This window comes from Sturnira hondurensis, unplaced genomic scaffold (genome assembly GCF_014824575.4).
Source record: "Sturnira hondurensis isolate 20B ecotype Veracruz unplaced genomic scaffold, ASM1482457v3 Scaffold0018728, whole genome shotgun sequence".
NCBI classification, from domain to species: Eukaryota; Metazoa; Chordata; class Mammalia; order Chiroptera; family Phyllostomidae; genus Sturnira; species Sturnira hondurensis.
Genome location: NW_028091359.1, coordinates 10760128 through 10783279, shown reverse-complemented (window position 1 = coordinate 10783279; position 23152 = coordinate 10760128). Strand labels below are relative to the sequence as shown.

Genomic DNA, 23152 nt, shown 5'->3' with positions numbered 1-23152 from the left:
ATACCTACATGAGACTGTAAAGATTTGATTGTGAAAAACAAAGGAGTGAACGAAAGAAAACACACCTTTTATTTTTTTTAAGATTTTTTTATTTATTTACTTTAAGAAAATAGAGAAGGGAAGGAGAAAGAGAGGGAGAAACATCAATGTGTGACAGATACATCGATTGGTTGCCTCCTGCATGCCTCCAACTGGGGGGCTGGCCCACACCCCAGGCATGTGCCCTGACTGGGAATCGAACCAGTGACCTTTCAGCTCGAAGCCTGGCACTCAATCCACTGAACCACACTAGCCAGCGCATAAAAACCACATCTTTTAAACGAAGCCCAGGTATGCCTTTTCTCTAATCAGGTGTGGTGGTCTCTTCCTAATCCTTTCCTCTTTTCATAAAAATGATGCCTGGTCTGCTGATCTCCCAGTGCAACTGTGAAGATGCCTGATATCGGGGGAGTTCCAGAATGTGTCCACTTGTATATTTATGACTAACAGGCAGGTGTTTCAAAGAAATAATCCCCATGCAATGAAACATAGGTGCACCATTTTCCTTGAATGTTTATTCCCCATACTTTCGCTTGTTTCACCTGGATTTTAAGGCAGTTCAACCATAGTAGTACAATGTGCCAGTGAGACAGGGAGAGAAGAATATACACCTATAGCTATTATTTTTTTAAGTAGATCTTTTTGGTAAACTATGATGAAGAGCAGAGAGCCCGGGAATGAAACTCCATTTTACTGTTGCCGTCCCCTTCAGGGTACATACAGGTCCAGCATCACCATTCGGTGAAGTGTTGCTTAATCTCCTTGACTCGAGTCTCTGTTTACCCAGCATCCAGCCCTTATTTTCTAGTTACCACCATTCAGACGAGAGCAGAGCTGGGTGGATGGCAGCTTGCCTCCCATGCTAGAATCTAAGTCCTCTGAGGACAGGGTGGTCCCTTTCCTGTGCCACCCCAGGCACATAGAAAAGCACTGAATACATTTCTCATGAAGAAATCAAGCCGTGTACATCCGATTCAGACGTAGCGAAGTGATTTGAGAGAGTGTCCATCGAAACGGGTCCGGCTTCCCCTTCCCTGACTCGGAAAATCTCCGCTTCTCACGGAAAGTAGCAGACACATTGTTTTGACACGTTGCCACATAAACCTCACTTACAGTTTCAGGTCTGTGTGTCAGAAGCTAGGCTACTGTCACCTCCTACGCACTCCCCACTGACTCAGTGCCAGTGTGGTTGCAGTGGTCCCAGAGCCTTCTCCCTTGCCAGTCAGGTCCCTCTCTCTGGGGACGGGCTGACTATTCTACCAAGAGGCAGGGATCTGAGTGCAGTCTTGGAAATAAGTGGCTGCGGAGTCTGAATATAAACTCTCCTCCCAGTTGCTGATAGAGCTCCCAAAGGGCTGGTGGCTTTAGAGGCAATTTTTGTCACCTGCAAACGTCAACCCCACGACCCCATGGGCAGAGTTCTCTTTGCTTTTCGTCCTAATGGTGTTGATACAACGCAGCCCCAATCTAGAAGACAAGAAAGGCCCGCAGTCCAAACCCAATTTTTACTCATTTAAGCACATTTAACCTAGAGAGAGAGAGCCAAGAGGCTGGGTTGGTGGGGTCGTTTCTTCTGCCAAGTTTGGGTGGGTTTGCGCTAGCCGAGCGCTGACTGCCAGCCCCGATCATTATGTACTGGCACGGTAAATGAAGCTACCACACCTTTAATGAACTTAATTCCCTTATTTTGACAGTGTTCCCATTTCCAGTGATTCACACGTTACATTTAGACACTTCTCCTATAGGTGTTTGCCAAAGACCTTTACTGGAAGCTAAGCGCTGGATTAGTTAGAAAGGAGAATGCAAACCATCGGAATCATCCCCGTGCTCAGTAAGCCAAGTTGGAGCCCAGATGCCCAGGGTCAGAAGCCCCGTGGGCAAACTCTGAACACTCGCCCCATCCCCTTCCACGCGTCTCCTTTCCAGTGCGTTTCGTCAGGTCCAGGCCCCAGGCTTTTGGTCAGAACTGTGCACAGTGTCCGATCTGGACAGCCGCAAGCCCAGCAGAAAAGCACTCACGCTAAACGCCATCCCCCGAAGTCTGGCTCTGCAGAAAGAGACACAGAGAGGTTACTGGGAGAAAGCAGCCTGGTCAGAATATAAAAGAGCGCACTCCCTCCCAGCCATTGCTGTGTACATGACAAAGGATTGGGTTTTGGTGTTTGAGGGTTGGTGAAAGGCAAAGAAATGGTCTCATATTTTACTTAGTTTCTGGGAGAAAGACAGTGATGAATAAGGGTGTTTAGGTACCAGCAGGGCACTGTTTCCAAAGCAGGACTTTCTTTGGTGCCGACAATTTATTCAAACAGTTATCAAGTATTAGAACTGGGACCGAGATGTATCTGGTTCCAAAAACCCTGCTCTTAAACATTACTGCAGGGATCAGCAAACTTCGTGGTAAAGGGCCAAGTAGTAAGTATTTTAGGGCTCGCTGGTGAGAGGGTCTCCATCGCAAATACACAGTTCTGCTGTTTAGAGCTCGTGGAAGCAGCTGCGGACAAGATTTGAACAATCAGTGTGGCTGCCCCAGCAAAGCTGTGCTGGCAAAGACAGGTAATAGGCTAGGCTGGGGCCGTGGACCATAGCTTGCGGACCCCTGTCTTACTCTGTACTTCAAACTTGATTTTTAAAAAAAAAATTTCCATTTATACTTTCAATAACTTCTGGAGCACTGCATCCTAATTGCATTTTATGAGGGTCTCTCTCTTTTTTTTTTGCCTTCGTCCGTTCAACAAATATGTTATTGATTACTCAGTGAGGAATATTTATGAATCCCTGAATGTTTGCCTTGTTCTATTATCTTGCCATCTTTCTTGATCAGTTATATCACCCATTCTTTCCTTCGTGCCCGTATCTCAGAGTTCCTATTATTTGCCCGATGCTCCCAAAGTTTAGATTTTGAAAAAATCTGTTCTTCTTCTTTCTAGAGAAACTCCCTTTGAGCTCAAGGCAAGAGGTGACCTTCCTTGGCTGTGAAGTCCTCTGTCACCCTTGGGTTTCTCCTCAGGTTGCGTATCATCAGTGGTTTGGGAGTCTGTGATGGATTCTCCAGGAGGTAACTCTGGGGAACATGTCAACTTTCTAAACAAAGACAGTCGTCAGACTGTTCCTGCAGCAATCCCAAGTATTCACTATTTCCTTCCTGTTGAGTTTTCAGCTCTTCAATAGTAAGGGGGCATTGCCACCTGGTGGAAAAAATATTGAGGGGGTTAGCTGGTCACCTGGGGAGAACGTGGGGAAGCACATGTGTGCAGACTGGACAGCTTTACCTCGGTGGCGTCACGTCATTGCTTCAAAGCCTAGCAGTATGAAAACTGACCTCCGTCCATGTTCGGAATTTAAAATGAATTAACGTAAGTGAAAACTGGGCACAATTGCATTCAAATGGCTCTAGGTGATTTTTTTTTAAAGAATAAAATGACTTGAAATGCCCTGTTCTTCCTAATTGTTAAAATTCCTCTGGACCCATTTCTTCCCCATTTATAGAATTTTCCACTCTTTTTCTTTAATTTTCAATGACTTCCTCTGCTCTGGCTTTATTGTTCCGATTCTCAACAGTGCTCGGGAATCCTACACATACCCTCTTGCCTTTAATCCAAGATGTCTTTGAGTAACTTCTCACTTCTTAGTCTTCATGGACAGCTAAATCTGTTGCCCCTAAATTTGATCTCCTTACTCACTGTCAATCCCCCCCGAAATCTCCCTTCCTGTCTCCCTACATCGGCTCTCAAATGTGAAGTAAGACATACAGATGGCTCTCCCCAACCCTCAGGCTCACTGACCTATCTGGGCCCTCAACCTCAGCCTTGGCATTTTCCCTCAGCTTCCAAGCACGTGGTCTCCTAATTCTGTTCTTTCTGCTCTCATCGTTGCTTCTGCCTTTGCTGAACATCACCACTGCTCTTTGCCTTGCTTCTGACCTATGAGTAGGAAAGCTAAACCCCTCACCGTCAGTCTTCTCTCTCTAGTATCATTTTCCCCATCCAGTCATTCGTCCGCATGGCCCCAGAAGGTTAGACCACGTGTGTATCTGCTTACCCAGACCTGTACCCAACCTGGGCCCTTGCCTCCCTTGCCTGTTTGTTCAGAGTTTATCCTAAATTCAACCTCCCCTTCCATCAGCTGACACCCACTCTCCCCAAGATCGAAAGAAACACATCTCTTAGCATAATAATCACCATTCCCAATTTCTNGCCTTGCTTCTGACCTATGAGTAGGAAAGCCAAACCCCTCACCGTCAGTCTTCTCTCTCTAGTATCATTTTCCCCATCCAGTCATTCGTCCGCATGGCCTCAAAAGGTTAGACCACGTGTGTATCTGCTTACCCAGACCTGTACCCAACCTGGGCCCTTGCCTCCCTTGCCTGTTTGTTCAGAGTTTATCCTAAATTCAACCTCCCCTTCCATCAGCTGACACCCACTCTCCCCAAGATCAAAAGAAACACATCTCTTAGCATAATAATCACCATTCCCAATTTCTCCATTTCAATGGAGGCCTGCTTTTCCTAACAACAGGCGGTATTAGAAATTTGAGAGTCATTCCCAAACGAATTCTCTGCTTTACTGCTTCTCTCCAGCCTGTCGTCATGGGCTCCCTTTGCTTTAAGATGTTTATTCTGAGTGTAAACTTCACGAGCAGAAACCCCAGGCCTCCTGTGCTCGCTGCTGTCTCCCAGCACCTAGCACAGGGCTTGGCATATCAGGCATGTTTAATAAATGCTTGTTGATCAGTAAACGAACAGTATTCACAAGCCTTTCTTGTTTCCATTGGGACTGCCAGCTTCTACGTCATATCCCCTTTACTTCATCCCAGAACACAGGGACGCTCTTTTAGATGGTAGCCTCCTACTTTGACAATTGATCAAAATCACCTTAGGTGGCTAATTAAGTGGCCTAGGTTTGGGCCCCGTTTCCAGATATTATGATTCACTGGGACTAGGCCTCCAGAAATTGAACAGGCACAATGCTGCATTCATGGGCCTGGATTTTATCATTCTTTTCTGTTCTCGTTTATTATTGTAAACTTCCATCCAAATTGTAACAATGTCTATTGTAACCAGAAACTTAACATTGGTGCACGATTGTCCTCTTAGGCTTTCGTTCTTGTTAGCGTTAATTTTTCAAGTAAGTTAGATGCCTTTCAGGGGCGGAATGAAAAGATCGGGTTTCAGATTAGCTTTATGTCTTGTCTCCTTAATCTACAAAATCATAGCTGTTACCAGGTGGTTTCCCGGAGGATCAAACAAGATAATTCTTATAAAACGGACTCGTAAATGAAAACACCCTGTGTGCGTTAATTAGGTGGCGGTTGTTCTGGTATTTTGCTGCTATTGTAATTATAATACGAGGGTGCCCGCCCCTTTACAAAGGTCACCCACGGTTAGCCACTTTGCTTTTCTGCAAGACCTAGATTATACCTGTTTTCACTAAACAAAAGAAATCTGAAACAGATCTTTGCTTTTAATTAAAAAGGTGAAAAATGAAAATATCATCGCGCACTTGCTTTTGCAGAAGCCCTGGCAGGGGCAGGGTGCACCCCCAGCAGTGAGAGTGGCCCCACCCAGCTCCTCCTTGTGAGTCACACTCAGCCTCTCAGCATCAAGCACCAGGGCTTTGAGCTGTGTCTGTGAGCATCTGTGCTGTATCTTGATTTAATCTGTGCATCGCTTAGCAAGGGCTGTCCTAAGGTATCAGAAAAGCCCCAAGAGAGCTCATAAGAATATTGTGCTTAGTGTAAAACTGGATGTTTTTAAACATTTGGATCATTGTGAAAAAAAATAAAGACACTGTGTGTGCATTAAACTTGCCTACGTCCACCATTCATACTATTTAGACAGAGAGAGAAAAAACTTTGAAGGCTACCGAAACTACTATTGATTCTGCAGAGTTATCCCTTTTAGTCAACATCTAGTAATAGATAAAATGGGAAGTCTGTTTTCAAGTGACTTGGTGAATATTCTAAGCGGTGTGTCTGTCTGTCTGGAAAAAGTCTAGCCGTTGTTAATGTAATGAGAACGGTTTGTGTGGCATCGATGTAACCTGGCAGCCAAGGAGAGTGGACTGGCATGCACATGTGTGAACAATGACGACTTCACGGCACTAGTCAGTGGGGCTGGTAGACCCTACTGAGTGAGCACGTGTACTGTGTGGCTGTCGTATTCAAAATGACTGAGCGAGTAGAGCAACAAACCTGCATCAATGCACCCACTCCTGCGTCGTGTCTCCTTCAGTTTGGGGGGAAACATCGAATTACCCAGGTGAATCAGCCCCCTTATAGCCCAGATTTGGCGCCCTGAGACTTCTGGCTTAACCCCAAACTAACATCATCTTTGGAAGGGAAGAGATTTCAGACCATCAGTGAGATTCAGGAAAATACGACGGGGCAGCTGACAGTGATTGGGAGAACTGTGTGAGGTCCCAAGGTGCCTCCTTTGAAGGGGACTGAGGCATCATTGTCCTATGTACAGTATTTCTCGTATCATGTATCTTCTTCAATAAATGTCTCTATTTTTCCATGCTGTGTGGCTGGATACTTTCTGGACAGACCTTGTATTTATCATATCATTCCTTCTTTTACTACGTGTCAGTGCTATATTAGGTTTTATGTATTATTTAGTTTGGTCGGGTAGGTGATTTTGGGGGTCTGGGAACACTAAAAAATTTTCCACATGAATTAATGGTAATTACTTTTCATTTCAAGCCACTTCAGCTCAGGAGAGGTTCTACTCTCAGATAGCAGGGAAAGCTGTTTTGGCCACAAAATAGTCAATAGCCAAATGCTTACAAAATTGTAAATCTAGTGGAATGCTTCTTTTCATTGGTAGAGCTCTTCAATATAGTTGATACTGTTCCCCAAACATGAATTAGCTTATATAAGGTCTGTATGGGTCATCACACTCGTACCTGTGTTTGACATTGTTTCTTACATTTGAAAGAATGGATGTGCCGTTCAGACTTAAGACAAAGTAAGCTGATGCAGGAAATATAAGTTTGTCTTTATAGAACACTGACTTCTGGCTGGAGCGGAAAGTTGCTGCTGAGTTGGAAATCGTCGGTGCTCTCCCCCTGTGAAGTAGGCATCTTAGAAAGAACCCAGGCTGTCCCACAGTTACTTCTCAGACTGTGAATTAGATTGCAGTATGTCAACCTTCCTGGAGACGTGTGGCTTTTCACCACTCTATTCCCAAAGTTTGGCCCATAGCAGAAGGGTGGTAAGCATTTACTAGTTAAGAAACCTGGTCTTCTATTGTGGGTCTTAATCATATAACAATGTCATTTTTAATGTCTTGCTTTTCATCCAGGGCTCTCTGCTCTTTATCCTTCCCTTAATCTTTTCTTAATCAGGTCACACGTTAAAGTTGCAAAGTGGAAAGCTAATAATAAAGAGCCGAAACTGGCCATCTAGCCTGACCTGGAGATTATATCGTTCCGAACCCTCTAGTGGCTGGAGAATGCCATGTGACCAGGTTTTCCTCAAGAGGATGTGTTTCAAGTAGCTAGAGTTGTGGCCAGCCCAAATTGGTGTTCAAATATTTGTTGAATGAGTGAGATAATGGAGTGTTAAAAAAAAGTGATGTGCACAACTTCTGCCTCTCTTAAAAAGAAAAAAAGAAAAAACAGCCGCCACCTCACCTTCCATCCTGTCCCATCGCTGAGCCTGCAATCCAGTTTCAATCACACAAATGACCACAGCACTCTGAGCCAGAGGTTTGCCAACTTTTTCTGTGAAGGGTCAGATAGATAATATTTCAGACTTTGTGGCCCTGAGGTCATTGAAATATTCAACTCGGCTCTTGTAGCATTGAAACACCACAGATGACACACACACAAATAGGTATGGCTGTGCCCCAGTAATACTTCGTAATCAAAAACGGGCCATAGGCTGGATTTGAACTTGGAGCTGCACTTTGCCTATGCCTGCCCCAGGGGATGTCAGGGAACAAGGTGAGTCACCATCAGCCTGAGCTGCTGGACTCAAGGCAGGAACAGGGGAGAGAAATAAACACATATCTTCTCTAAGCCATTGTATGCTGGGGTTTCTTTACTACAGCCAAGCTCATTCCCTTGTGCCTACAGAATACAATATAGTGAAGTCCTCACTGATTAGGTGATGATTATTGTTATTGTTTGTTGTTATTATCATTATTATTGTTTTGTTGTTTTTACTCTTGTTGTTTTAAAAGTCTATAATGATCCTGGAACAAATTAGCTATAATTAAACACCAGATGTAGCCAATGAAAAGAAACCTATTATAATGTTTGGTAACTCAATTTACTCATTATCACACTCCAGTAAATGGGGAAATTAGAGTTTCATTTTGGTAAATGAGGATGCAGAGAATGAGATACATTTGGTGTCTTGTCCGAGGTCACAGAACCAGAATTTTATGAGATTAGGATATGTGGACAATTCCGTGTGAGTCCAGAGTCTTCGCTCATCGTCCCTCTATGGGGGTGGCTCTGCTCTCATTTTGTTTGGATACATACATATATTAACGTAGTGAAGTTTACTAGGAGGACAACCCATGTCTCGAATGGTTTTCCTGTATGTGTGGTAGCCAAACGTGGAGAATCTCTAACACTCTATAAAGTGATTCTGTATTTGGGGATCATGTCTTGGTACCCACTTGCAAACAGCTTCGCAAAAGGAGAGGGGACCTGTATAGGTGGTTGCTCTGTCCCTGCACCATTCAGAATGGTGGTCACCAGCCACTCGTGGCTGTTCAAATGAAGTGCAATCAATAAAAAACTCAGTTCCGCCCTGAACTTGCACTTCCTCAGGTGCGCTAGCCACGTTTACCATGCTCACTGGCTGTATGTAGCTGGCTAATGGACACTCAAGAGTGTAGATGATAGGATATTGGCTCATTGAAGCAAATTCTACTGCTCAGCCCTGCTCTCTCCTCTTCCATTAGATTCGACTTTTTTTTTTTTTTTTTTTTTTAGTTTCTCTGCAGATTCAAGATCTCGGTACTTTACCTTTGAGGTCTCCCAAAGGCTGTGCCATTTTCCACATCCAGAGGAAGCTGCCCGCCCCCTCCTCCCAGTTCCTTTATTTAGACTCCTCATGGCCCCTTTCTTCCCTTTTCCCTTTGGCTCCCCACCCCCATGGCCTTGCCACCTGGGTGCTTGTTGTCATTTCTTCAGCACTAATTGTTTCTCAGCAGGATGGAGCCCGGCTCTCTAATGCTGCAAAATGTCCAAAGGAGGGGAAGGGAGAAGAGCCACAACCCTGTGTGGAATCTGCCCTCAAAGTGTGGAATCTGCAAACAAACCACATTTTCACACATAGACAGTCCCCTAAGTCGCTGTGCTAAAAGAATGTTTGCGTCTCTTTGCTAGCCCTGCTCAAACCCAGGAGAAGGGGCGAGTGTGAAAAACCTCCAGCCGCCACCATTTTCGGTAGTGCAGGTCTGTGTACAGACTTGTCTGTGTGTGTGTGTGTGCATGTGTTTCCCGTCCTGCAGCGAGTGTGAAAGCCCTGCTGAACAGCAAACACCATCAACCAACCACACTGGCCACACTCCTATTGTTTAAAAAGCTTCAGTATAGGAAATCCAAAGTGAGTCTCTCTACAATGCGTTTGTTGAGGTTAGGCTCACATTTATTAAGAAGACACAGTTGCAAGAGCTTATAAACTAGAAAGTTACAGGAAAATCAATACCTGCTGGAACAGGCCGAGCAAGTATGTCCGCCCTGGTGGCATGCAGAATCGTGGGCTAAGTGTGACTCCTGTTTTCGGTCTGCATCCCAGTGCGAAGAACCAAAAGGCAGTATGTACTGCTTGGCTCCTGTCAAAGATGCCAATTGCTGAGCTGCTCCTTCCAGCGATGTTTTCACTGGGGAAGCACAGTGAGCCAGCCTGGGATCAATACTTAGGTCCCTACCACACACCTCTCATCTTCCAGAATAGGGAATCCTTCACACAGGGATCAGAACTCTTGTAGTTACTCATCACTGAATTTTTCAGTAAACAGTACATGTTCAGAAAGCTCACCCCATATGAGAAAACTTGGGACTTTTAAGTGTTCATCACAAGGGACGAATTTGGGGGAAAGTGCACCCTCTCATTTCTATCAAGAACTGGTCCAAGGGGTGCTCTGTGGATTGGATGTTTAATGAAATAATTGCTATTTGCCTTCCGGAGTGAGAATTGACTTTCTTTGACCCTCCTTTGGAGTTCTTCGTTTTAAGATAAGCTCAAATATTGACAGAACTGGAACTGAGATTAAAGGACATATAAAATGCATTAGTGCTATACCAAAGGAAGAAGAAAGAAAACCAAGGGGCCTCTCCCACAGTAAATAAAAGCGACAGAGAGTCTTAAGAAAACACTGCTGAATTTCACTTGTGTGTATGATGAAACGGATTAAGTTTACAGTGGTCTGAAGAACAGGATGGATTCTTCACCTTGACACCCCCAGGAACAAACCACAGTATTACCAGAACTCCCTTTTGATTCATTTTGACCATTTTCTTTTTGGTGGGTATCATAATCTGATGCATAATGAGAACCAGCTGTTGCCCTCGGAGGAAAAGAGGGGAGTCACAGCCAAGCAGTCTAAAAGCTCCCACGGGCAGTGGATCGGCAGCCTAGGACCCCGTTTGTTAAGTCGCGTAAAGAAAGATGGACTTGATCATTCTGTTATCAGAGAATAAATTTATCGACTCACATTGTATGTTACCTAAGGCTCCCAATTTTCTCAATCTATATCTGCATACTCTGTTTGCTGATTTTTTAGATGTATTCCAATCTGGCAAAAAAAACCCAGTATATCCTATTTGTGACAGAAGCAGGATTCAGGATTCAAAATGATGACTAATTATTGACAGGGGCAAATAGAGAATTATCTGGTTCCTAGTTAATATAAATTAATATGTTTAATGTAAGGGAAGGACAGAGCAAAGGGGAGTTTCCATTTCCCCTCGTAAAATATTTACCATTCAGGTCCTCACCAGCTCCACCAGTCAAATATTTACAGTCAGAGTTCAGGAGCAAGGTGAGACATGTGGCCAGGTTACCGTCACATCCCCTAAAAACTTCACTCTTTGTTTTAACACGCTGGCTCTCGGTGTTCATGGGGGTAAAATTGCCTAAAAACTTTCTGTGAAACAAAGAGTTATTAAACAGAAATGATATGTTTTGTAAGGACCCTTGACAAACCTACGTGTGCATTCTAAGGCTTTCGAGATCCTATGATAGTAACTAGATTGTTCATTCCTAAGGCTTTGTTGTTCACTCAGTTGAATCACAGGCTTTAAAATCAATTTGGAATATAGCAAGGACCGATAATATATTTTTAAACACTGTACATTTTTAGAATATTTTTGCCCTTCTCAGGATAAAGGTAACATTTATCCTAGAGTTTAGAGCGCACCGTTCTGCATAAAGTACACCACACGGCTTCCTCTTAGAGGTCATATTTGACGGTAAATTTCCCTGTTGATTCCTGCAGATGGAGGAGACTGAGGCAGGGAAGGGGGGCGGAGCACGGACTGTTTAAGGTGGAGCAGGCCCCCCCAAGTACAGAAACAGAGTCCTCCCTGCCCCACACCATTCTTTTCAACTGGCCTCCCTTTTTGATATTCGACTCGCATGTATTTTTTTCTTTCTCTGGCAGTCCAAAATAAGCAAATGTGGACTGTTTGTTGCAACAGGATTTACACGTCTGAAATGATTCAGCTTTCAACACTTCCTAAAGATCTGTGAGTCGGGCTCCCGCGCTCTGTCTGGCTTCTACAAGCAACGCAGCCCTGAGTCAACTTCCTAATGAAACTGACCAAAACACCCAACTAGAATTCATCTCTTCCTCCAACGGAGAATAAACAAAGGCCGTTGGAAAGGACGTATCTGTTCTGCCGGGTAAGGGCAGCTTTTCTCCCAGCCATTTCTCTTCTGCTTTCATGTGTTCACCTGTGGTGATGTGCAAAACAGAGAAAATCCATTCTCAGGACTTTCTGGGATTTGGGTCAAATGTCCCTTGGTTGTCATTCTAATCTTAAGGTCCTTTAAACAAAAGAGCTTTGTCTCAAAATATGGATCAGTTGTTTCCTAAATTAGGTGAATAGCTTTACCTAAACTAAGGCAGGAAGCCACTTTATTAATGGAGTTCTGAACAAATCCGCAACATTAAAACATTTGATATTGCACATAAATACAAAGGGGAAATAAATCTGGCTGAGAACAAGAAAAATGCCTAGGTTAAATCTCTCTTAAATTCCTTAAAGTTTGAACCAAAAAAAAAGTAACTTTCCTGGTGCCCCAAATTTTCCTGCTATTCTTCAGCTTGTCTTTACCCCTCACACATTGTTTTCATTAAAAACCTATGTCTTAAACACTTCATGCTCTACTTATTTTTTATTTCACAACTGCTGTTTGGAAGAATTGTTTTTAAAAATTCACTTGAAGACATGAACAATGAAAGTATACCTTAGTGGGATTTTTTTTAATTGCCCACCTTTCTTATTATAACATGAATTTACTTCCACGGGGAGTTTTGGGTTTGTGAGATTTCAAATGTCTCCTTGTTTCAGGAGACAAAAAACAAAAAAAGCAATCCCATTGCTGCTATTGGAGTGATCTGTCTCCATGCATTTGCCCAGATTCCCAGCTGCTTCAGACAAGAGTACTCAAAAGGATTTTAAAAAAAGGAAAAGGAATCCGCGGAGGGCAGTCTCCTGGTCTTCTGACCAAAGGTAGTTCCAGTGTGGGACACATCAGTATTTCTGAGTATGTTTGCAGGTCAGCTTTCATGAGAATATTTTTAAAGAACTTCTGATGTTCATACCCCACCTCCTCAGTCTTCAAGAGAGGCCAGGAACTCTGTACTTTTAATGAGCTCTTCAAATGAGAGTTATGCATGCTAAATTTTGACAGTCATTGCAAGAACATAAAACTATACCAAAACACAATTTCAAGCAAAGGATTAAGATGTAAAATAAGAGATTTATAAATGTGGCTATTGAAGAGGTTAATCAAACAAAGAAGCTGTATAATCACAGATACCATAAGTAAAGTTAAACCATAATTTTCAGCCAACAAAATATTAGTATCAGCATAAAGACCAACACGCCAAGAAGAAAGTGGCATATAAATCAAGGGAAAAACTAGGCAAAATATTTGAAAAAATTTTAAAAACAATAAACTCAGATATTCCAAGAATATGAAAAGCTGTTCACTTTAACTGTCAACCAGGGGAATGCAAATAAGAAAAATAAAATGCTATTTTTCAAAATTATAAAAATTAAGCATAGTCATGGCCAGAAAAGTAGGTAAACAGAAACTTGCACAAACTACTGAAATATAAATTGGTACAATCGCTTGGGAAGGAATGTGGAAATAGAAAACGAAAAATAGGTATGTCTATAACTCAGAGCATCCAGTTCTGGGTATATTAAAAAATCTCAGCTGCATGCAAAAGGATATAGGCCATAAGAATGTGACAGTCACCTTGCTTACAATTGTCCCAAGTCAGAAATAACCAAAAGAACCATCAAAAGATTCGAGATAAATGAAATATGGGATTTTCATGTGTGTGGCAGAATAATACCTAACACTTAAATGCACAGGAGGCCTCTGTATAAGAATGGTTAACTTTCAAAAACTAAGTTGAGGGAGAAAACATGGTACAGAAGGAAATAAACGTTATTTCAGTGTTTACATGAAAGTGAAAGCCCAGCATGTGCGTGTACGTGTACTCACAGAGGTGTGATAAAATGCACCTACACGGTACCTTTTGCGTGGACCAGGAGATTAGAGAACCAATCTACTAGGATTGCTTCTGGAGAGGGGAAGAGAGATGGGACAAGAGAGGGGAAATTCCATTTTTAATACCATTAATAATGAAGTAATACTAACATTTCTTTGTATGCTGTGTTATGAATAACCTCACTTTAACCTTATAACAAACCTAAAGAGTAATATCAAAATATCCTTTTTTAAATGAGGATTTTCAAATATTTTATTTCTTTTATTAATACCCTTACTTTGAGAGCTTGTGGGGCAGTGAATCTATGCAGTATGACATTACGATGATACCGTCATAGTTTTGTGCAAACCCATGGAATGTAGAAGACTACGAGTGAACTATAATGTCAACTATGGACTTCGAACGATTATGTTTTGTCAACGTAGGTTCTTCCTTGGTAGTAAAAATGCCATGCTGATGTGTGGTGTTGATAAGGGGAGAGGCCAAGCATGTATCGGGGCAGGGAATATACAGGAAATCTTTCTACCTGTCTCTCAGTTTTGTTGTAAACCTCAATGTGCTGTAAAATATAATTAAAAAAAAAAAAACCCTGAAGCTACAAAGTTTAAGTAATTTAACAGAGATCAGTAGATAAAGAATTGCAACTGGGTTTGGCTGACTCTAGAGCGTGTTTTTAATGCCTACACTGGAAGCATTAGTTTAGTTACATCACTACCTAAAATATAAAAATACATATAGGAATAAGGGCAAGAGGACGAGCAGTGAATCTGAGATGGTTAAAGAGAGATGAGAGAGAGAGAGGGGTGGGGCAAGCAATCCAAATACTTCGTTTAGTATTTCTCCCATGAATGAAGTAAGCTAATACCTTTTTCAGAAAATAACTGTAAACATGACTCTACACATCACTGATTCTTTAGAAGTCAAGCTCAACAATGACTCTGGCCTCGGATTCTTTCTTCCTGCCTATTCTGAGGGCTCCATTTACTCTTTCAAAAATTTGTCCCAACAGTTGAAGGCTGAATCGTTTTCACTTCCGTTTTTCTCCCTTTCCAAAGGTCTTCCTTGCCCTCCCATTATTAAAATAAAATTATCCCACCAAGGCAAGAAGATGTCAAAGCTTCCTCACCTCTTACTCACACCTACTCTGGGTCCCGGCTCACGGCGCTGCTCCACCACAGCTGTTCACCCTCTCGTCCTTTCCTAGTAGCCGTTCTTTGCCTTTGAATCTGATCACTGAATTCTATTATGGAAATTACTGACCACTTTGTATGTCTTAATCCCCTGAGGCTAGTCAACCCCTCCCAACATCCAACAGGAAGGAGATATGAACAAAGAAGAAAGAAATCTGAGTCTCTATTTTCTCCCCTCTCCTTGGAAATACTACAGATATCACTTTGCAAGCAAAACCCAAGTGCCTCAGGTCCCCATTAACCTTGCCAGGGGCGTCAATTCGGTAGAGGGTGTTCCGCACGCCCACCCCCCCCCCCGCCCCGCCCATCATAGTTCAGCTAACAACTTCCCAAATCCCTGTAGTACTGGAATAATAATTGGCTTTTCAGTGCTGTTTTCCAAATGCTTTTTTTCTTCCAACGTGAAAGAAAATGATTCAGATAGGGGCTCAGTACTTTTGCTAGTTACTCTCCAAAGACCAGAACTATTTTAAGGAGGTACTGCCATCCTGTTGCTGTGTATCCAAAACTCAGCTCAGGTGTGTTCAATGTAATCCATTGCCTGGAAGTCAGAGCAGATAACCACACAGGTGATGACAGATGCCCCAAGTTCCTATAGGAGATGAACACATGTGGATAATTAGGTTCACAGGGCAGCTTAATTAGCCTGCGTTGGTGGAACTCCTGAAGCTTGTGGGTCCCTGCTCTTCGTGTATTTATTTTTAACCCTGTTATACAAGGTTGGCTACTTAAACGGCCTCCATACAAATCAGGATTTCTGTTAAGGCCCCATACGAATCCGAACTACAGAGCCAATGTGCCATCTCTTCTCAAGGCTTGGATGACCGTTCTTCATGCTAGTTCAGTTCCTCTCGGTATGCCTGTTCCATCTCTCTATATAGGACGATTGGCTGACTATCCCCATTTCTTCCAGCCAAGTTCCAGAGTCAGGTAATATTACTGTTTTCCACCTAAGCATGCCCCAATTTGGTCAGCTCTCTCTGCACTGGGGAAGTGTCCTGGACTTCCCCGACTCCAGGTGCCTATTTTCCTAGCGTGGCCCATCGTCAACCCTGTGCGAACAGGTATGTGGGTATACATCCAATACTATTTGTATAAAACATACAAGTATAATGTTAAAGAGATATGTGTAATCTACATGCTGTACATGCTTGATCAAATGTTCCTCTCTTTTCACCTCTCCGACTCTCCCACTCCCTCTGAACCTGTTCTTGACGATGATGGAAACTTCTGGTGATTTAAATCACACTCCTTCCCCCAGTCCTTCTGACCCCTCTGAGCGTCACCTGGCCATGTTCCCAGCTGTGAACCAGGCACAGGCATTTCACACGTGCCATCACCAGAAGCCTCTGTTTCATCCCCTTCCTTGATCCTATTTCCATTTCCTGAAAATCTAGAATCCATCCATTATAAATGCTTTCTACATTTTATCTCTCCACGTTAGAATTTCTTTCTTAAACCAAAGCAGCTTTTCCCGGTTCTTTTTTGCTTGTTTGTTTTGGTTGTTGTTTGCTTCAAATGTCTATGTCTATGTCTATGTCTATGTCTATGTCTATGTCTATGTCTATGTCTATGGGATCTTTTGACACCAACTATTAACCTGGGCTCATTCCTTCTTTTCCTGTTAATTCCAAGTTACACTCCGTTCTATTACCCACTGTTAGTAGTTTCCACATAACTTGTCACTTCTGTTTTATAATTAGTCTCCAGACTTCTTCTGCTCAGTATACTACATACCTGTTCTAATCTCATCACATTCTAAAGAGAAAAATAAAAACAAAACAAAAAATCCTCCTTCAATCTTGCTACCATCTCGAATTTGGTTTCATGACCTTCCCTCCCTTCATTGCCACTTGTCTAAGGAAGTGTACTTCACTCTCGCTTTCCCACTGTTCCCTATGTCACTTGTTTCCCTGATCCTGCTCCAGCCTGGAGTTCTGACCACTTCAGAGGACGTGTTCTGGGAGCAGCCACGGAGCCTTCCAGTGCACCCCGCCCTCCGCGCTCTCTCCCTGGTCCTCAGACAGCCCAAACCTCCTACAACAGGAATGTTTTGTGTCGAGATTCTACATTCCAATCCACTATCACATTTAATTCCCACCAGTTGTGTTAGTATCGTTTCCATTTTTGTCAATGCAGAAACTGTGTCTCAAAGACGTGAAATGATTTGCACAGATGCCCCAAAACACTCAGTGATGACTTGTCTCAAGCCCCGTTCTTTTGACCCCATTGACATATGAAACGGCTGGAAATTTGCCTGCATTTTTCATGACACAATCTTTTGGGGTTCATCTGCCATATTTTACTGTCTACAACCATTTAATTTCATTAATAGGTTTTCCTGAAGTTTCAGGGCCCGGATCTCCTTTCTCTCCCCTTCACACTCTCTCCCTCAAAAATGTGACTGTTTGTATGGCTAGAATCCCCTGTAGCTCTCCTGCACATTCCATTTTGGATCCTGGAATTTCTACCAAGGTTCAGATTTTTATATTTCAGCTTCCGCCTGAACATCTCTCTCTCAGTGCGTGGTGTATTGGCACTGTAAATTCAATATATCTATAATCAAACACACGATCTCTCTTGCATACAAGTAATCAAAATCAACAAAAGTATGATGTCCCCTGGACTCCCTTTTCTTGGTTAAATATATTCATATTCACTTTATTCTTCTGTCTATCCATCTGGAAGTCCATGTATTTTTAAACTTTTCTCTCAGTGCCTTATTAGCAAGATCTATGATGTGTACTTCTGAAATTTCTCTGGAATGTCTTACTCCCATTCAGTTGACCGCCACTCTAGCACAGGTACACATTGCTTCTTACGTGGGTCATTCAAATCCTTTCGGAAAGATGACTTCACCCGCATTCCTTTCCCTCCCAGAAGCATCTATCATGGGGCCTGGCCATGCCACCCCCCCCCTGCTTAAAGATCTCAGGCCATCTATTATTTTTTTAAAACAGGTCAAATTCCCGCCTTAGCCTGCCATTCCAAGCTACCCACTATCTGACCCCAACTTAGCCTTTTAGAATCATGTCCTGTTAGATCTCACAGGGTAAGTGCATTGTTGCCAAACTGGACAATTTATAATACTGAGCAAAACTATGTGTATTCTCCCTCTGGAATTATTTTGATTCTTCAGCCGGTGAGTCCTTCATCTCTACTTAGAGAATCCTCCCCAGCCTTCAGTAGTCAAATCGAGAGTTGGTTCCCATTTTTCTATCAGGACTGCTTGACCCTCTCTCATAACTGGTAAAGAAATACACTAGGAATATCAGTGACCTTCAGACCCATTACAATTTGGAGACAATTCCATGCAGAAGATTAGGGCAGTACCCACTTGGAAGCACTCGTCTCCTTTGCTATGACTTAGGAAATGTAGATTTCTCCATCTTCCTGCAGTAAGTAGGGCCGGCATAGTTGCAGGTAGACTTCCTGACTCCCAGACCTCTGGTAAGGGCTTTCATCTCCTTGACTCCTGTCTGATTTCAACTCTAAGATACTGATCTCATCTTTGTTTGCTCTCTGCCAAGGTTACAGAGAATTCTGGAAATTATCCAAAACAGTTCGTGCGGTTGACCCTTGAACAGCATGGGTTTGAATTATAGACTTTTTAAAAAATCTATGTGTGTGTGGTCCTGCACAGTTCATACCTATGTTGTTTGATGACCAACTGTATTGTCCATCCCCATTTGGGAATCCAAGTAGGTGGAGGGCCGACTTCAGTTATCCGAGGATTTCCTGGTGTGTGCGCAGTTGGCAACCCTGAAGCCTGCATCGCTCAATGGTCAACTGTAACTTGTGATGTTTAAACAGCAGTCTCAAAAGCTTCACCTAGTACACTGGCTTGAATGGTGTTGTCTCCCAAAATTTACATTCACCTCACCTAGAACTTTAAAAATAAGGTCTTTGCAGATGAAATTAGGATGTGAATTTGAGGTCATACCAGACGAGGGTGGGGCCTATATCCAAGGCTGCTCTCATCAGAAGAAGGCCATATGAAGGCATAGAGACACACAGAGAAGGATGTCAGGTGAGGAGGGAAGCAGGTACCCGAGTGATCTGTCTACAAGCCAGGGAACACTGAGGACTGGCATAACCCCCGGAAGCTGGGAGGGAGGCGTGGAATAGGTTCTGCTCACTGACACTTTGGTTGTGGAATTCCAGCCTTCTAGAGTAAACTTGTCTAGGTTAAGCCACCCAGTTTGCAGTACTTTATTGCAGTAGCTTTAGGAGACTGATATATCGAGTTAACCCATGGGATCAAACAGCTGACATCTAGTTTAGATCAGAGCATATCTGCACCCTTGTTTGGGTTCCCTTTTTTTAAAATTCCTGACACATCTCAAAATGTCACAACCAGGCCCTGGCTGGTGTAGCTCAGTGAATTGAGCATGGGCCTGCGAACCAAAAAGATCGAGGTTCGATTCCCAGTCAGGGCACATGCCTGGGTTGCAGGCCAGTCCCCAGCAGGGGCCAGTTCCCAGCAGGGGATACACGAGAAGCAACCATACATTGATATTTCTCTCCCTCTCTCCTCTCCTTCCTTTCTAAAGATAAGTAAATAATTTTTTTAAAAAAAATGTCACAACCATATCCTTTTTGTGACAGATCTTGAAAGTTTTCCTGAGAGCCTGCTTCGCCTCTGGTCCCCCTCCTCCACCATCTCTCAGAGGGGCTCTTCTCTCTTTTGCCAGCAGGTCCCTTAAACTCTTCCAGGGGAACATGAATCCAAAGCTGTTGTGAGAGTCACTGTGGATATCAAAAGCCAACTCTTTTATCATCAAATCCCTGTGGTCAAAACAAATTTTTTTCTGCCTCTTGTAATTTCATAGCACCCTTTGCCTCAATTATACCCATCACATTCTGCTTTAAGTGGGAGTCATTTGCACAAACATTTTGCCTTTCTCCCGTAACTGATTAAACCTCTGAAAGGCAGGCACCGGTTTTCATCCGTATTTGTATACGACACAATGCCTCCAGTAATGAATTCATTCAATACCCATTAATTTTGAGCCCACAATATAGCAAAAACATTTCAAAGTGCTTAGTAGGTGTTTGGTCAACATGCCTTGGATCAAAATGAATGAGATCGGAAGCTTTCCTTTTCTTCGTTTTAACCTGTTGAAAAATGAGCCCAGACCTTCCTCTGCTTTAGCTTACCTAGCCTCCTGGTTAAATTATTGGATATCAGACACCACTGACATACACCTTCTCTGGCTTTGAAACAGGAAACAATGCCAAGAATACATTCATCTAAACCCACTACACTTCGAAATCTCAAAGAACAGACAGCAGAGGAAGCTGGAGAGAGGCCAGAAGAGACCAACTACATTCCCTCGTTCTGTCGCATACCCCTCGGTCTAATCTTCCCTACCCTACCAGGGGCTTTAAGAGTGTTATCCTTCCTTTGGACTAGAAAAGGAAATGGGGGCTGGAATTAGGTGTAAAAGTTGTTGAAAAGACATTTGGGGGATTTTGAGGGCTGAGCTCGAGTATCATTTTTCTAGAGCAGACCAAGCCTCTAATTTGAGAACGAAAAGTCTACACTCATTTTTCTGGCACAGGTCCTATCAGCAGAATCACTGAAGTCAAGGCTAGGAAATAAATAACTAATCTCTCCCACAGGGAGGCTGGTAAACAATGCACGTGCGGAGTTCTGCCAAGAGGAAGAAGCATATAAAGCAGTCCACTGCTGAACCCACTGCCAACACGAGAAGGAGGCTTCCACATTAATCATTAAAGCTCCCCGAAACTGAAATCGGCTTCAAGAGCAGCCCAGCTCCTGCAGAATGACAGCAGCAGAGAAGCTGGCTGTCATTGAACACCTGCGTCCAAGCATTGCAGATACTGGGTCTGGTGTTCCGGTGTTCTCTGGACATAAGATTGACTGGAGGGCCTTCTGAACGTATGTGGTGACCAGACCCAATCCCAGACCCAGATCAGAACCTCTGATGCTGGCCCCGAGGTCTGTGCTATCATAGGTTGGCCCAACAAATCTGATGCACGAGCAAGGTGCAAAAACCATGTCATACTCTCTCTGGCTTGTTCACCTTCCTCCACTGACTAAATGTTGCCCTTAGGCTCCTTTCTTAAACCCTGACTGCAGTTCTCTCGAATCCAAAATGGAGAGTGCATCCGTATTATACCAGAAATCTATAATGAGGACTGAATAGAATAGTGCATGAAAAAGGCCAAGCAGAGTGACTGTCACACAGTAGGTACTCAGTAAGTGTCTGTGCTTATTATGAGAGGCTAACTGCCTACTAAGTAGCCACAGACACCAAATACCCCTCAACATGTTAATCTAAAATTCTACACTGTGATTGAGCGCGGGCCTGCGAACCAGAGTACCACGGTTTGATTCCCAGTCAGGGCACATGCCTGGGTTGCAGGCCAGTTCCCAGCAGGGGACACACCAGAAGCAACCATACATTGATGTTTCTCTCCCTCTCTCCTTCCCTTCCCCTCTAAAGGTAAATAAATAAAATTTAAAAAAAATTCTACATTGTTAGCTCTAACTGTAGACCTTGATTGCTGTATCGGCCATTTCCTGAAAGAGATAAATGTGTTGCTGCTATTATTACTTTTATTTGTTGAAATACTCTTAAGTGTTTGATCCTCAGGAAGCTATCATCGTCAATGATTTTATGAGTGTACTGAGAGTAATTTTTAGGTGCCCAGTGAGAGAAAAGTAAATAGGAACGCTTTTCTCCTGTTCAAAGATGAAGGTTCTGAGATCAAAGGGCCTGAGCGACGTGACCCCATCGCTACAGATAGTACCAGATGCCACCCCGCTGATAAGGCTGCTGAGGGCCACGAACACCTGCGTCCCCCAGTGCCCACTCTGCCTCTTTGTTGACAAGGAACATTCTGAAGCATCTAAGAATTATTTTATGACTCTAATAGTCATTGTTTTTTAGTGACTCAAGCCTATACTTGTGACACTAAGGTTTTTTTTTTAATAAGCGGGGAAACTTATTTTTTCTCATGGACTCCGAAAGAATAGATAGGAGTAATAAGAATGGAGAAACTTTCTAAAGAAGTTTGTTGTCTGCCCTATTGACGTCTAGGACACTTCAGCTATCAAAATGGATGCTCCATTGGGTTCCCTGGGACAGGAAGTCCCAGAGTACCATGGAGCACTCATTCAGTGACAGCAGGGACTTACAACTTTTATGTCTTCGTGGTACTCTAGCTCAGCCCTCCAAATCACAGGCACCCAAGCATATGTGCATAGACACACACTCAACCCATACACACCTTCCCTTCCATTCTGAAGCTCTTCAATCAGGCTGTTGGCCAGGATTTGGACTGGAGCTTTGGAAAGCTATGCCACTGAGAAATACTGAATACATTTGTTCTTCATTTCTAAATCTTCACACCAGCTGCAAGAGGATGTGACATTGTGCTTCCTGAAACAAGTGTAACAAAGCAACTTACTGCCATTCTTTGGTAAGAGTATGTTTCACGGGCCTTATAACGTTGTCAGATCCAAATAGAACAGGTTCCAGTTCTAAAAAGGTTTCTTCAAAATAGCTCAGCTGTGCGATAGCAATGCCCCCCCACAAAAAAAAAGTGTTTGTGTTTTTCTGGTTACTGTGAGTGTTTTATTTTCTTCTATTTTTCTCCACCGTCAGTCCGGTGAAAGTTAAGTTCCGTGGTAAACAAATAGACATCCAAAGTATGAAGAGGCTTAGTAAGTGTATTTCCTTGAATATCATCATTCATGTCTCAAAAACAATACTGAACCTTCACTGAAATACTTATGTTAGTGTGAGCCACATGACTTTCTTTTTCCATTGAAGTATTTTATTAAAAAATTGATCATGTGTAGGGATATAAATGGATATACATTTATCAATTCAAATATCTAATACATAATATTTAAATATATAGTTTTTGAGAAAATTTCTATTAAACTATATTAAAACATGGGTCATATGGAAGGGAAATTAATACAAGGTATTCATCACCTTGATGAATACTTAATGTCTCTAAAAATTATCTAAAGAAATGCTGTCCAGTAGGTACATAATACAAGCCACATATGTAATTTTCAATGTTCTAATATCCATTTTTTTAAAAAAGGTAAAACTGAACTGGCCAAATTAATTTTAATAGTGTTTTGTTTAACTCCAAGTATTCAAAATATTATAATTTAAACATGTAATCCATATAAAACCTGGCTAATGAATGAAACACATCCTTATTTTTT

The 23152-nt window shown here is 42.7% G+C and overlaps 1 long non-coding RNA gene across 1 annotated transcript; it reads right to left on the bottom strand.

The window, feature by feature from the left end:
• Positions 1–275: 275 nt before the first annotated feature.
• LOC119003607 (uncharacterized) lies at positions 276–14966 on the bottom strand. Its single transcript, XR_005069992.1, has 3 exons — positions 14874–14966; positions 7671–7760; positions 276–2086 (listed from the first exon to the last, which is right to left on the bottom strand). It is a non-coding gene; the product is annotated as an uncharacterized LOC119003607 (long non-coding RNA).
• Between the last annotated feature and the right edge of the window lie 8186 nt (positions 14967–23152).